At 41.8% G+C, this 15,669-nt stretch overlaps 1 protein-coding gene across 1 annotated transcript in view; it reads left to right on the top strand.

Annotated features, from left to right (window-relative positions):
- Positions 1 to 14,259, top strand: part of LOC147575688 (uncharacterized) — a 140,538-nt gene extending 126,279 nt beyond the window's left edge. The window contains exon 9 of the mRNA XM_086683223.1: positions 13,308 to 14,259. The gene's annotated coding sequence lies outside the window, so the exon portion shown is untranslated. The remainder of the gene's footprint in view (positions 1 to 13,307) is intronic.
- Positions 14,260 to 15,669: the final 1,410 nt, after the last annotated feature.

The following is a 15,669-nucleotide window of genomic DNA, read 5'->3' as shown; positions in this document are numbered from 1 at the left end:
CTCTTTAATCTCTGACAGTAAATGGAAGAGATCTTTTTAAAGCCTAAGCAGTAATACAGAAAAATGAGCACAAAATGAAATGGTTGGAACAATAAATGCAAAAACATCCATTTCCCTGCCCCCGCCCCGGAGTTCTAACTGGTCCCAGATGTTCAGTTTGCTCCCCTAGATAGCTACGTCTGCAGCCCCACAAGTTTCCTAGTGTATGAAGAGGTAGCAAAAGACAATTTGACCCTTTCCAATACGTGAGTAGATGGACCTAAATTCCTTCTTAAGAGTGATTCTTGATGACCAGTTGCCCTGAGCTAGTGTTGAATTATGGCTCATGTGTGTGTTTCCCAGGGACTGTGCCTGAGATATTCCACTTTGAACATCAAATGCATCTCTTGGAGGACAGCTAGCTCCACATACTCTTCAGAACCAAATGAAAGGGACTGATGAAATCAAGAGTTCCATTCCTGGGCCACTCAGTCAAAGCTGGCTTGCAAAGGAGTATCTTCAAACTGTCTGGGTTGCATTGGGTACCAAGCACTGACCGACGCAATGGAGTGGGCTCCTGCCATCCTTCCTGCCAATGTTCAGCCCACACCTATGTCTTTTCCTTGGGCAGCTTGTGTCCACTTTTTAAGACTTCCATTTACAAATGGCCCCGTCATCCCTGACCTTTCTGAGAGATTCCTTCCAAAGCGTTACAGGAAGAAGTCTGATTCCCTCTGGATAATCCCTGTAATAGACTGCATGCTTGTGTCCTCCTAAAATTTGTATTTTGAAATCCTACCACAGTGTGGGCATTAGAAGGTGGGGCCTTTGGGAAGTGATTAAGGTTAGACGAGGTCATGAGGGTGAGGCCCCCTTGGTGGGATTGGTGTCCGTATGAGAAGGAAAGAGAGCTGAGCATCCTGTCTCTGCCAGGAGAGGGCACTTGCCAGCCTGGCACTGACGAAACCCTGATCTCAGACTCACAGCCTCCAGAACCATGAGAAACAAATGTCTATTGCATAAACACCTAGTGTATGGTATTTTGTTACAGCAGCTGGAGCTGATTAAGACAATATCCACGCTTAGGGATGTAAGAGCCTTTACAGCAGGTCTAAATTCTAGTTCGTAGGTCCCTGCAAAGGAGTATATATAAAACACCGAAGAGAGCCTGGGGTAGCATTTCCCCTCTGCTTTCAGAAATACAAGCTTTCTGAATTCTGATACTCTTCTTATCAATTCCATAAGCTCACATAATATTATACTCCTTAGCCAGTGGCTGCAACTATACTTTTTCAAAGTAGGCTTTTTACGGACATGATAGGGGCCCCTCTCAATTCTCAGTCATATTTTTCTCTATGATAAAAACCCTCACTGGCAGAGAAATCCTTGACTACAAAAAATGATATCTGTCTATGCCCTGCTGCACAACAATGAGACTGGATTTTTCCTCCGTGGCCTATGCAGTCCACTCTCATTACTTTATAGGTCTAATACATTGATAGCGTAGACACCCTGTCTAAGTCTTCCTTTATTTGGAAGGTAAATTAATGTAACCCAGGTGGAGTGAATTCGGGCAGAAATGATAATGGTTTGAGTATAGGTTGATGAATATTCTAGCTCAGCCCTTGGAGTATGGCATGCCAGATGTGACCAGGATGAAAGTAGCAGATTTTATTAAGACTCATCATACTTGGATGAAAAAGGCACCATTTTCCATGTTGTGTTTTCATTGGGTAGGGGACAATGTGCAGACAGTAAGGGTCCTCCCCACGGCTGCACGGAAAATCACTGGCAAAGCTGCCTCAATGCCATGCACATGGCCTGAGACCCATGCAGGTCTGCACAGCCTCCTCCCATGCTAGGGGCCCATGCTTGGTTTAATGTTCTGCAGCCATTTTCTTGAAATGCTTAATAATTTCTGAACAGAGAGCCACACACTTCCATTCTTCATAAGTTTTGAGTATTTTGCACACATCATTTGGACTTCATAGTCTGGAATTACAAATTATACCTTACAGCTGAATATTATTAAGAACCTAGTACAATGAGGGGAGAAATGACTTAACATTTTCCAGTTGACAGGTCAAGCCCTGAAAGCAGTGGCTCCAGGGACTTGTAAGAAGGTGGGTGAATTCGTACACATAGTTCCTAAAAAGGAAGGAGACGAGGCGTACCATAAAAAGTTGCTGTAGTGTATGCAAAGGCTTTCTCAACCCTGGCAGTAGTAACCTGAGATTTTTGCCCAAAGTTAGAAACTTTGGAATTCATTTAAAATCATGAACCAGAAGCAGAATTTGCAATGTTTGGGTTTCTGTACTATAAAGTACTATAAATAAATTGGCTGTGCATTTAGGTCTTTGAAACTTTAAGTGCATTTAAATCATAAAGTGTGGGTAGGACTGTTTGAACTGTGCTAATCCAACTTTTATTATGAATCCAAAGTGAATGAGTTTTAGTTCGTTTTTCTTGAAACCTATGGATTCTTGGTGATCGCAAAGGTGTCATCAAGTTACCGTACATTTAACTCCATTCTTTACTTAACTCCAACATGGCCCAACGTAACCCATTGCTTGACTGATCCGCCTATATGGTGTCATTCTTTTTGCCAATCTTATACTTTGCTTTGATAGAGTTATTTTAAAAAGCAGAGTATCAATGTGATAACGTCCTATTGCTTAGCGACCATTTGCCTTTTACCTATTTAGTGTCATTTTTTTTTTCAGATCGTGGTGCAAGAAAATACCCTCCTTTTATACCTTGTCTTTCTCTACTGCAGTGGTTTTCAATTAGGGGTGAATTCATTCCCCAGGGGGTCTTTGACAATGTCTGGAGGCATTTTTGATTGTCAGAATTGGGGATGCTACCGGCATTTAGTGGATAGAGGACAGGGCTGCTGCTCAACATCTTCTAGTGCCCTGAAAAACTTCCCCAACAAAGAACTCTCTGGCCCCACATTTCAATAGTGCCAAGGTGGAGAATCCCCATTCTGTAGCTTAGATTCCACCTGCAGTGTTAGTTTCTGCTGTCCTAAATAAGGTGAAAATGGGAATGCTCGTAGGTAGCTCAGCTACTTGATTACTGACAAGGCAAGTTTCAGCTAGACTGACAGTTATTTTTTTTTTTTAATTTTTTTTCAACGTTTTTTATTTTATTTTTGGGACAGAGAGAGACAGAGCATGAACGGGGGAGGGGCAGAGAGAGAGGGAGACACAGAATCGGAAACAGGCTCCAGGCTCCGAGCCATCAGCCCAGAGCCTGACGCGGGGCTCGAACTCACGGACCGCGAGATCGTGACCTGGCTGAAGTCGGACGCTTAACCGACTGCGCCACCCAGGCGCCCCATAGACTGACAGTTATTTTTTAAGGTAAAGAGCCAGGAGTGTTCCCTGCAAAAGGTACCGAGGTGTAGGCACTAGAGTTGTTTTGTACAAGGCAAACTTTGCCTAGATTAGTCTAAAGAGTGAGGCTTTCTTTGGGTCTCAGTCTGTGTTAATACTCTGGCATTCTCTGTAGAAGCATGGTTTGGGAATTTGTTGAGCGAGAGTAGCAGTTTGAAATTGGGTTTGTCTATGTGACCATTGAATTCTGTAAATGTTTGTGGAGCATCACATAGGCCATGGGCATTAGGGTGAGTATTTAAGGAATATAAATATCAGGTGTTGTCCCTACCATCAACAAGGGCAATGGCTGGCCCTCCAGGAGGCAGAGAGAAGCATGGAGGGGAAATATTTTCACCTCCCAAGCAGTTGTGACTTTGGGGGTTTATATTCATTCCCATTTCAGTAATGGTTCAATGGTCCGATTTACAGTAGTAAAGCCAAGTCGCTGGGCTTTGGAGGGACCTGGTTAGAAGCGTAAGAACTTCTTTTACATTCAGTAAGCTGGAAGTCATGTCGACATAGTCATGGTGTGAATGAGTGTAGCTCTGAGAGATTATACAGCTGGGATGTCATTAGGTCTTTTACCAATCAGGGACTGCTGATTTTCTCAGTTCTCCTCTGCTGCCGGGGCACAAGTGGGTAACTTCTCACCATCAACCAGTCATCTAGGTACTGTCACCTTTTCCATAAGATCATGAAATCCGGTGTGAGGGAAGACTGAGCCAAATTTTACAACCCAAGTAAGTGTCGCTTCTGCTGGGCAGTACATAGCTGACATGCTTGATGCAGATGAGTCCCCCACCAGATGCCAATGGAAAATAAGGGTGGCAATGTATCCGAGGTGACTTAAAGAAGGTCTTTGATCAAGTGAGTGTCAGGTGACCTCTGAGCTCTCCCACAGTCCTTGGGTTCCCAAACGGTGCCCTTCTCAGGGCTTTGCTAGGTCTGCTCACTCAAGTCCAGGGCAGCCGGCCCTCCCCGTTCTTGGGCAACCTTCCCAGAATTGATTTCCGTACTCTTCTGACAAGTTCCCTCCTTCTTTCATTTCAAACTTCAGTTTCTTATTTAGATTCAAGGAAAACCTTCATTCTTCAAAAATTGTCTCTTTTCTTCTCCTTTCCTGTCAAATCTCATCTCCCTTCAACCTGAGCCTGAAACCCAATTTTGTAGATCAGCACTATCCTGTAGCAATTCAGTGCAAACCACATATACATATTTAAAATATTCCGGCGAACACAGTACATAAATTTAAAAGAAACAAGTGCAGTAAATTTTAGAAATAAACTCTATTTAACTCAATTTATAAAAAATAATACCACTTGAACAATTGTGTGTTGGGTTGTTGTAAATAATAAATATTTAATATTAAGAACACTTATTAAGTGCTGTTATTGCTGATAACATGGTGACAGCTATTGTTTATATTTCCTTTGAGCAAAGTTCCAGGCTTCTCTCTGATCCTTGTATATTTATCCCTGGTCTGGGCAAGGGCCTGCTGGAATTTTGCCATTATGGAGTACATTTCAGAGAGCAGAGAGAATGTGGGATTGAATATGTATAAATAGAAAGATGCATATGTAAAATATCCATGACTTCTTGAGGCTCTGGCATTTCTAGAAATCTTAACATGAAAGTCATACAATTAATATTTTGGATTACAGATAATAATATTTCACATTAGCCAATTTACACACATTCCTTGAAAATAAAATCTAAGCATTATACTAGTTTTGACATTAAATAATTTTACAATAAAAAGAGATTATTTGTAGACATTCTGTCTCACTGATTCGAGTAATACTTTAACCTTGACCAATCGCCATTTCTGAGTACAGAGAGTCTAGAACACTGTATCACGAGTTTCACTAACATTTTATCTTGATTGAGCTTTTATCAAAACAGGCCTATTAGCTAGATAGTGCTTTAGTAACACCACAAACATCGTGGCTCAAACAACAGAAATTTATTTTCTCCGAGTTCCGGGGGTTGGAAGCCCAGAAAAGGTTGGTTTCTTTTGAGGCCTTTCCACATAGGTTGAAGATTTCTGACGTCTTGCTGTGTCCTCATGTGGTCTTTCTTCCGTGCAAATGTATGTCTACATCTTAATTTCTCTTCTGATGAGGACACCAGTCATATTGGACTTGGGCCCACCATAATGCCCTCCTTTTATCTTGATTAAAAGCCCTGTCTCCAAATGCAATCACAGTGTGAGGAATTGGGGGTTAGCACTTCAACATCTGAATTTTGAGGCCGTGCAGTTTAGCTCATGATGTCATTTAAGAGAGAATATCTTCTGTCTTTACCCATCCACCTTCATTAGCCATTTAGCTGTGAAACCATCGACACAAGTCTCCTATCCTTTTCTATTGACCACGTTAGGATTCTGAGGGGTTTGTTCTCTTTCCCCAGACATCTCTCTCTTTGATTAATGTCTACCTTGCAAACACATTTTCCTACCAATCTGACTATGGCTCAGAGAAGAAATTCTCTAAAAAAAAAATTTTTTTTTTTGCTTGGGATATTTTAAAATGTATAACGACACTTTCTACATTTAATTTCATGGACTGGAAAGATGATTTGGTTTTGATTTTTTTGCATTAATTTTAAGATTGAGTATCTCAGAAATCACTTGGACTCTGCTTTTAATTCTCAAACTTGCTTCAAATACGAAAATTGTTTTTCTATGGCCATATAATCAAACTAGTTTTAGACCAAATGACTCTTATTTAAATAATACTCTTGCAGGTATCTTGTGTTCTCAAATCCATACAGCTGATAAAAGACTGAAGAGTTAATATTTGACCTTTCCCCCTTACAGTTGCCATGGTCTTCTTTACGTCCTGGGTCAAATCTCTTGTCCTCTGTTTGCTCTTGTGTCTTTTAGGAAAGTTCACATTACACCCAAACTTTCTCTGGCTATGTGTGTATTCACACTATGTTAAAGGAGGTTCAATGCACGGTGTATAATCCTTATAAGTCTCAGGAAAACTAATTGATTAGCAGTTATTATGTAGAGTTCCTGTTCCTCAGTCTCTGTCTACATAATGTCAAAATGAAATGCTGGGTTGAAATGAGAAAATTTTGTCTATCAGTGATATGGTCTGACTGCATGATACTCCAAGAAAACACTCAATTAAATTTTCTTATGGTGAAGCTAGTATTATTTATAGACTTTTGGGGGGTGGGGAGCGGGAATCTATTCTTAGGTGTTTTTCTGTTACTGGCAAATTTCTATTTTTTCTAATCTGTCCTAAGACTTATGCATGGCTTCTTTGAGTCAGGGGTTGATTTTTTGTTGTTTGCTCATTTGTGGATGAGCTCTTAAGTAGCTGGCCATTATAGAGTTCGATTTTGGCCCTATAGTGATGTTCTTCTAAACAAGTTCAGTGATATTAACAGTTAGAAACAAGATACACAGGGTTCTTTTTTATTAGATGTTTGGACTTACCTACTTCAAGTGCCGTGTGGGCAGTTATTGGCCCCCAATTCACACAAGGCTTTGTCTGTGAGAGAGTGATTCCTTACCACTGCCCATTGGGTGATGGCTCCTGCAGCTTCTATTTGGAGGCATCATATGAAGTTGTTCTTCCCAGTCTCATTCCTTGATTCCATGTCCTTCTTGGCTTTTCCACTGGCTCTTTGTTTTGCACGAGACAGTTTGGAGCCATGGTGACTCATCGTTTGAGTAGAACCATCTTTCAAGTGCCACGAGATGACCACTTTTCTGCTAATGTGGTCCGTGCATTTCACAAACCCAACCTGAGTGTGTTTGTTTGGCCGGTCAACATTAAGTACGGCTTAGGCAATGGTGAGGTATCGTTTGAAAACATAAATGTTTTATTTTAGAAGGTTCAGGCTGCAAGATAAATAGAAGTTTGATATGAGGAGCACTGCATATGTTTTCAGCTTGCTCTGCATCTGTGCCACAGTGTTGCTGCCCATTTTTTGCCAAGCTTCTAGAAGGACATGTCTGGATCTGGTAGGATGGTGCTTGTCAATTTGATTATATCGAGGAGACCACTGCCTCTCTTGCTTATTGTATGAGAGATTCTTTATTGTTATCTTGTTTTCTGTAATAGTGGTTCACATTTGTTCACAGATGCACTCATTCATCTACACACACATGAGTACGCACGTTTGGCACATGTACATCTGCCTGCTGTGGGGCACTGCGTGGGCACCGGTGATCACAAGGCAAGTAACAGAGACCATTCTCAGTGGGCTCACAGTGTACTGGGAGAGAAGCACTTTCAGCCTGCTATATGGGATGATGTGCAATCAGTCCAGCCTGTACCGGTGCCCTAATGAGAACATGTCTCCATGGTGGAGTGGGAGTTAGCCAAATAAAATACGGAGAAAAGGTCTTCTAGGCCATAAAAGCATAAGTGAAGGCAGATGACGAGAGACAATCTTGTGCCTTGGAGAATTATGAGCAGTCGGTACTACTAGAGCTTCATCATGAAATAGCAAGAGGGGCTGGTTGTTGATAAGAGACGGATCTGGAGAAATAGACGGCTGGCCGGGTCACCTGGGTGGCTCAGTTGGTTGAGTGTCCGACTTCGGCTCAGGTCATGGTCTTGCAGTTCATGGGTTTGAGCCCCGCTTTGGGCTCTGTGCTAACAAACAGCTCAGAGCCTGGAGCCTGCTTCGGATGCTGTGTGTGTGTCTCTCTCTCCCCCTCCCCTGCCCATGCTCTGTCTCTCAAAAATAAATGAATGTTAAAAAAAAAAAAAAAAGAAATAGGTGGCTGGTCGTGGAGGGCACTGATTGCCTTCAAAAAGTGGCTCGGGTTTCCTCCAGTAAGACAAAGGGTCTCATCCCTACCAGGCACAGTCTCTGTGAATTACAATGGATGTTTACAAACACCCCTATTTACTGTGTTGAAATCTGCAGATCCTATAAACTATCTGCAACCTTAATTTAAAAAATCAATATAATGCTTTTACCATGATGTGAAAAAAATACAAGAAAATTAACTTGTAATAAAGTAATACTTATTTAAGGATGTAAGTCTTTGAATATAACATCATTAAGAAACACGATGAAACTGAGTGGTTTAAATGAAACATGGGATAATAGGACGTGTGACAGCTCCAAACGCAGACTGGTACAGGTGTATCATACCAATGACTCAAATGCCACGAGAACATTGCAGTGATGTGATTTCTTAAAATGTTAAATAACATTTGCTATCTTTCAGAATAAAGCAAAGTGCAAAGTAGATGCATTGCTGGGAAATATCAGCATATACTAAAACAGTACAAGTACTTTGTGTTTATGGGCAAGATATATCACATGTCACAAAACATCTGGAACCTCTGGCTTCTGTCCCCATCATTGTGATAGCCAAACATTCACACACACGTTTCCAGACAAGCAAGTGCTGTCTCTATTGAGAAATGGTGTTAGGAGACCATTCTGATTAGATCTGGGTGTAGACGGATAATTCTAGAGTGTTTTGACTTGAGTTTGAGGAACACAAGATAGCAGGCAAGAGGGCCTGTCACTGGGCGACCACAGTGATCCAGGTGAGATATTATGTGGACGGAAGATATTATGTGGAAAGAGGACAGTAGCAGGACAGCAGGAAGGGAAGAAGAGAGGGATTTGGAGAAACTTGATCTTGATGAAATAAATTTATAAGGCTCAGCCACAGACTAGTTGGAAGGGGAAGGAGTTCCCCAGTGTGAGTCCCAGAGTTCTGTCCTAAGAGATGGATCAGCTGGTCTTGGAAACTGAGAAAACACTAGAAGGGGGGCACCTGGGTGGCTCAGTCGGTTAAGTGTTCAATTCTTGTTTTCGGCTCAGGTCATGATCTCATGGTTTGTGAGTTCGAGCCCCGCGTCAGGCTCTGTGCTGACAGCACAAAGCCTGCTTGGGATTCTCTCTCCCCCTCTCCCCCTCTCTCTCTGTTCCTCCCTTGTTTCTATTTCAAAATAAATAAACTTAAAAAAAAGGAAAACTCTAGAAGAATGGATACAGAGGAAAGATAATAAAATAGTTCTGGCTGACTTTGAGTGCCCACAGATAGCCAGGAGAAGATGTTTTGCAGGTGTGTGTGTGTGTGTGTGTGTGTGTGTGTGTATGAATATGTCCAAGATTCAGTGGACAGATCAAGTTTGGAGATACAGATTTAAGAGTCACTGGCATACAGTTGATAACAAAAACTATGAGAGCATTTTCCAGAAAGAGTGTGTGGCATTGGGTTAACAGAAAACCAAGGGTGAAACATATTTTAATGTGTTTTAATCTTTACCAGATTAAAAATCATTTTAAATCTTGATCTCTCCAGAAATAAGATCTTTACTAATTTTGAATCATTCCAGTCATTTGGATAACCAAAGGAGCGGGGAATCCTATTTCTTTCACATTCACACCATTCCAAGAAACTATTTTTTCTAAGCTGTGCAGTTCGATACTTAGTCAAACAGGCGTCTAGTTTTAAGGGCTCAAAGTTAGCTTAGAGAAATTTGTTCACGAGTCGCTGGCTGCAGTTGTAAGCATGACAAGGAGAAATATCACCATCCCCATTTTACAGACAGAGATCTGGATGGTCATTCTGGAGAATGAAGCAATTTGCACATTGCCCAGAAAGTCACCCTTGGTGAGCTCTGACAGTGCTTAATTGAGCCTAGCTTGCATCAGATTGTAACAGTGTTTTATGCAGAAGATAGACAAGATGCCACTTCCCAGATCACCAAATGGCTTCATTGCCAAGAGGTCCTCCTGCTACGGAGACATGTCATGTTTGCAGAAATCAGTTTGGAAATGCAGTGTCAAATTTCATTAACACAAAGACTCCCCTTACCTTTCGGTTAATTCTCCACAATCAGTATTAGCTAGAATGGAGTTTCAGGTTTTCCCTGCAGTGAAAGAGATTCACCTTGTCAAACTCAGTAATTGGAAAAACACTGAAGACAATGGCGTGACCAGTACATTTGAATTCGACACCCTGAGCAGATCACTTTCTTTCTTTTTTTTTTTTTTTAATTTTTTTTTTTAACGTTTATTTATTTTTGAGACAGGGAGAGACAGAGCATGAACGGAGGAGGGTCAGTGAGAGAGGGAGATACAGAATCTGAAACAGGCTCCAGGCTCTGAGCTGTCAGCACAGAGCCCGACGCGGGGCTCGAACTCATGGATGGCGAGATCATGACCTGAGCCGAAGTCGGATGCCCAACCGACTGAGCCACCCAGGCGCCCCTGAGCAGATCACTTTCTAACAGGTGCCTCTCTACACAGCAGGTTAGATAACTACCACATCATACCACTGAGGAAACATTTCATTTTCTAGGTTCATTCTTCAGTTTTATTTTTTAATTTTTATTTATTTTTTGAGAGAGAATGGGAGACAGAGTGTGAGTGGGGCAGGGGCAAAGAGAGAGAGGGAGCCACAGAATCCGAAGTAGGCTCCAGGCTCCCGGCTGTCAGCAGAGAGCCCGATGCGGGGCTTGAACTCACAAGCCATGAACTCATAACCTGAGCCAAAGTCGTACGCTTAGCCAACCGAGCCACCCAGGCATCCCTTGGTTCATTCTTTAGTTTTAGGACAAATATTAACAATTATAAAGGAAGACACACGATCCATCGTAAAGTCATTCAAATCCAGTAATGTCTTCTATAAATGTTTTCTGCTTGTACCAACATTTGCTCTTACTAAACAAAAATATTATCCCTCACACTTGAAACTGCTTCACAGTATTAAAATTTAAACCCAAATAAAGAGAAAATTCCAAATGGTCACAGAGAATGACAAAAATGAAGTAACTCGATTCATTTTCTTAGTCTTTACCATCACTGTGTTGTCTTTCCATATATATCGTTTCAATGCAGCTTCTGCAGAACAGAGAAAGCATGAACTGAGTCTGAAGCAACTACACAGTTCAGAGTTGTAGCTCCAACGGCACCAATGTCATGGGAAAACTGTATAATTGGGAATCCCCCAAACGTGACTTCCATGTAGACCATGATTGTCTGTTAAAGAAGTGTGATAAAAATGGGTTAATTTGTAGCTCACATATTTATTATTAAAATTCAGTAGTAACCACAGCAACCATTTGGCACTTGGGACAACAAAGTATTTCCTTCCCCTGGGGAGGTATATTTTATCAGTGCCCTTGTTTAGAATGTTTAGTTCATGGTGATGATAAAAAGCAGACAGATTCTAGTCAGTGGTTATTCATCCTACATTTATACATTCAATACTCTCTCCCCCTCTTAGTATCCTAATGTCAGCTGTAATTATATCCAGTAATCCCAGACTTCAAAAATCTATGTCAACCAATTTACCGTTGGACACCATCTTGTATGATTGTCGTGAACTGAACGCGTGTGTACACAGCCAGTTCATATGTTGAGATGCTGGCGCCTCCCCACCCCCACCCCCCGCCCCCGGGATGGGATTAGGAGGTGTTAGAGGTACTTAGGACTGGTCATCAGAGAGCTTGCTTCCTCCCTCTGTGCCAGGTGGACACGAGGAGAACGTGGCGGTCTGCAACCTGGAAGGGTTTTTGCCTTGAGCCCTGACCTTGGATTTGCCGCTCCAGGACTTGAGGAAATAAATTTCTGTGGCTTATAAGCCACGCAGTCCATGGTAGTTTGCTATGGTGGCCTGAACTAGGACAGTGTTTTGCTTTGTGTTTTAAATAGAAGCCACGCCTCAACCTTAACGATGGTGGTGTGAATGGGCCAGTATAACGGTGATACGTGCCTTCTAACAACAGGCGTTTAAAATAAGTGTTAATGTGGCCTGAGGAACTAGATTTGGCCTTCTATCTCAGACAATAATAAAGGGTCTAAAGTAATGAAGCTTATGAAGGCTGATGGAGAAAAATAGATGCCACTGGGAATTTGAAACTACAGCCGGCAGTGAGGAAATCGTAATTCGGTCTTTCTCATAAAGTGCTCGATGTGCTAACGTCTAGCATTTTGCCAAAGGCCTTAATCATGGCTAAATGAAATCGAGGATACTCCCTCACCACCTCATCAAAAAGAAATCTGGGCATTTGGATAAGGAAGGTTAAAAACTCAGGCATCATTGTACTCCACAACCATACATGCCAGCCTCTCTTGATTGACCACGTCCTTATCGGGGCACTGACTGAATAATGGCCCTCTGGTGCGCTGAGGGGTTGGCATCACAACGGTTTCCTCACAGAAGACTCTTAGCCATTATGCAAACACCACCAGGCATCTGGAAATGGCAGCAATGTACCGAAGCAGACCTGTCCCCGTTGGCAGATAAGAAAGACAAGTGGAGGGCTCCAGAATGACCACAGAGCCGTGTCAACCATCTCTTGTCTATTAAACAAATGGCATTATAGAGACGCTAACGTGTTGACCTTGCCCGAATGTTTGTCTGGTTTCAAGCTACTTTTCCTAAAGGTTTGTTCTTTAATTTTCTAAACATTTATGTCTGAAGAACATTCTAAATGTGCAGATATTTACCTGCTATGTATGCAAACACGTTATTTGCCTCTGTCAGGGTGTTAGTTTAACCTATCTTGGTTTGGATGAAACAAACAAACAAAAACAAAACAAACAAAAAAAAAAAACTGGAATAAAAACTTTCATGGTAGTCTCCTGGAATATCCCAGAACCAGACAGTGAGGTGAGGTGGGACCTCATGTAACTTGCCCCCAACACAGTCAAACCGTTGCTTGTCGAAATACGGGTCTTCTGTCACTCTGAAGGCTGCACTTGACCTTAAGAATTTCACAGAATTTGTGTGTCTCATGTAGTGAGAAATCTCCCCCTGCGTTCCTCCCTGATTCCTCTTTGTTTCCAGTGTTTCTTCCGCTCTGATGAAATAAAAATTAAGAAGTTTGAGACCATGACTTACAGCAGCTGTTCAGCCAGAAACACAGAGATAAAGGGCCCTCAGAATGGTTGCTTTAAATGAATCTCTACCTTAGAGAAAAAGTATTGACTCTATTTCTGTTTTTCCAGATGGAGAACTAATCAGCTGCTGTGGGAATCAAATCTGACATTTCTACCTCTCAGGAAATTGCAGAAGAATTAGTAGGTGGGATTAGGGTGAAGACATTTGCTACAGACGTTGTCCTCAGCTCATCACACATATACGCTGGCCCGAATTGGGACCGGGTACCTGAAGTGAAGACATGTCACCAGAGCTGGCAGTTATGCCTGGTTGCATCTGTCATTATTACTAGACTCTGCCTTTCCATCACCCCGAAAGCATTTATAAGTGATGTTCTGTGCAGGCAAAATAAACCCTATTTTACTGTTGGAAGATCGGGCTCAGATAAGTGGAATGATCACTCAAGACACAGACAGAAAGGAGGGCACGAGCTCTAGAGTCAGTTTGGTTCAGTTTTAACTCCACCACACACCACGTGTGAGACCCAAGGCAAACTATGCAACCACTCTGTGCTTCAGTCCTTCTTTGTGAAAGAACGTCCATGAGAAGACTGAATGGGATAATGTATGCACCGAGTTAACCATAGTGCCTGACACACAGTAGGCTTTCAGTCTTAACTACTATCATGACTGTTCCCAGGACTAAATGAGAGATTGAAGTACTAAGAGCAACTGATACTATGAAGCTACTATTTTTTGACAGGTAATTTGAGGTAAGTGACTCTGTCACTTGGATGGAAGGCCCTTTTGAATTTAAATGCGATAAATTATTTCGGCTTTTTAGTTTTATGTGATTTTATTGTGGTAAGAATACTTAATATGAGATCTATCCTCTTCACAAATTTTTAACAATTAAAATTTAATTAACTATGGCATTAACTATAGCAGATGTCTAGAACTTACCTTGCAGAACAGAAAAACTCCATTTTGCCCTCCCCAAGACCCTGGTAACCACCATTCCATTCTGTTTCTATGACTTTGACTATTTTATTTATTTATTTAAAAAATTTTTTTAATGTTTTTATTTATTTTGGACACAGAGAGAGACAGAACATGAACAGGGGAGGGGCAGAGGCGGGGGAGACAGAGAATCCAAAACAGGCTCTAGGCTCTGAGCTGTCAGCACAGAGCCCAACGTGGGGCTCGAACTCATGGACTGTGAGATCATGACCTGAGCCGAAGTCGGACGCTCAACCGACTGAGCCACCCAGGCGCCCCTGACTTTGACTATTTTAGATACATCATGTACCAAGGAATGTGGGAACGGGCTCAGCCGTGCCTGATCCCTGACACCAAGTACACTCCTAGGATTGGGGTTGGGATGGGTCAAAATGGATGAAGATCAGAAGTACAGGGTGAGGGATGCGAGTAGTGCATGTATTAATGTTTTATTCTATATTTTGATGGTCAAAATGCAGTATCTACTCCTAGTCCATCTCCTCAAACAAGTTTCCAAGTCCTTCTAAAGGTAAAATCCCATATTTACCTGAACTATCTCAAAGTTTGTACTTGAATTGGCGGTGGAGAACTGCCTCAAGGGGGCAGATATTCCATGCAGCTGAGAATTGACCCAGGTCCTTATTTTCCTCCAACATCCTATTCCAATGTTCTGTTATTTAAAAAAAGTCTACAGTCTAAAAATCAGGCACAAATGTAGTGAACACCCTTGCTGACAATTACTACTTCCTTAAGACAGGCATACTTCTTTATGTCTAAATCCTTACTTTTATCTCTGCAATGCTTTCTTCCCTGAATTTATCTGTTGAAATCTTTCTGTCTTTCTTCTAGATTCATCTTGAATGGGTCTAGAATTCTATTGATCCTTGACTAAAGGGAAAAATTTAAAATTAAAGAGCTTAGAGTAAATCTTGCAAGCCGACCTACAAAATGTGTTCCATTAAACACTAGTAAGTCTCCTTGAAAAAATGGCTTTGGTGGTCAAATAAAGTTTAGGAACCACTGAGCCTCATTTCTTCCTTCTAGAAAACTGCTGGTGCTCATCATCACATTAAAGCTCCTAAGGTCTGTAACCAAGAGGACTAGTTGGTCAGGACAGTCTTCTAGAATGAATGACCATAGAGCCCAACCCCTCCCTCATTGTTCATTAAATATCCCTTAGCTTGGTTTTGCATACACAAGACTGTTTTGGGAAGCTCTTGCTCAGGGCAAGGGAGGAATCAACAGTATTAAGTGAAGGTATAACCTCGATATTGTTTACACTGAGATTACAGTAGGTCAGGTGGGGGAGCTTCAACTCCATCTTCAGTTGTTAAGAAGCTGAACAGAGAAAAGATGACAGGTACACAGAAGAGGGCGGTGTCAGTGGGCACAGATGGAGGAGAAAAAACAAAAAACAAGATGGCAGAAGTGGAATATCCTCAGGTTGGGAACTGAGTGGATGGATTACAGAGGACTTTAGAGTTTCAGGAGT

The sequence above is a fragment of the Puma concolor genome, chromosome D3, assembly GCF_028749965.1.
Source record: "Puma concolor isolate L17-30 chromosome D3, mPumCon1.1.hap2, whole genome shotgun sequence".
Classification (NCBI taxonomy): Eukaryota; Metazoa; Chordata; class Mammalia; order Carnivora; family Felidae; genus Puma; species Puma concolor.
Note: the sequence above shows the minus strand (reverse complement) of the source record. Positions and strands in the feature narration are given on the sequence as shown.